This window comes from Sinocyclocheilus grahami, unplaced genomic scaffold, assembly GCF_001515645.1.
Source record: "Sinocyclocheilus grahami isolate Dianchi unplaced genomic scaffold, SAMN03320097.WGS_v1.1 scaffold1062.1, whole genome shotgun sequence".
Classification (NCBI taxonomy): Eukaryota; Metazoa; Chordata; class Actinopteri; order Cypriniformes; family Cyprinidae; genus Sinocyclocheilus; species Sinocyclocheilus grahami.
The window spans coordinates 24,482-24,868 of record NW_015506241.1 but is presented as its reverse complement, the minus strand read 5'-3'; the positions used below and the strand labels follow the sequence as shown (position 1 = coordinate 24,868).

At 37.7% G+C, this 387-nt stretch overlaps 1 protein-coding gene across 1 annotated transcript in view; it reads left to right on the top strand.

Annotated features, from left to right (window-relative positions):
* LOC107566241 (overexpressed in colon carcinoma 1 protein) overlaps positions 1-387 on the top strand; it is a 16,541-nt gene that overhangs the window by 14,087 nt on the left and 2,067 nt on the right. The gene's annotated exons all lie outside the window — the stretch shown is intronic.

Sequence of the window (387 nt, the reverse complement as noted above, 5' to 3'; positions counted from 1 at the left end):
TCTCTATAATGTGTCTGGCATTGTGTAGCCGTATACAATAACAGACAACAGGATATAAAATACTAATGTTTGTAAATTACCTTTAAGGTTATAATGCATGTTTTTTTTTTTAAAAGCATGATGAAAGACCTCATGACAACACGGTCGTGATGAAAGGCTATAATGGCTGGACTGATTACCCATAATAACCCTGTGTATGAGGAAGCAGTGTGCGAGAGGAACAGACTGCGCGGTATTACATTTAGATTACACAGCACAACATTACCACACGGCTCCAGAGAGACTATGAACTGGATCAAATCACACGTCTTAATACATAACTGCTAAAAAACAAGTTTAATCTGTATCTGGAGAACAGACTCTCGACGTGTCTGTAAACTCAAATCA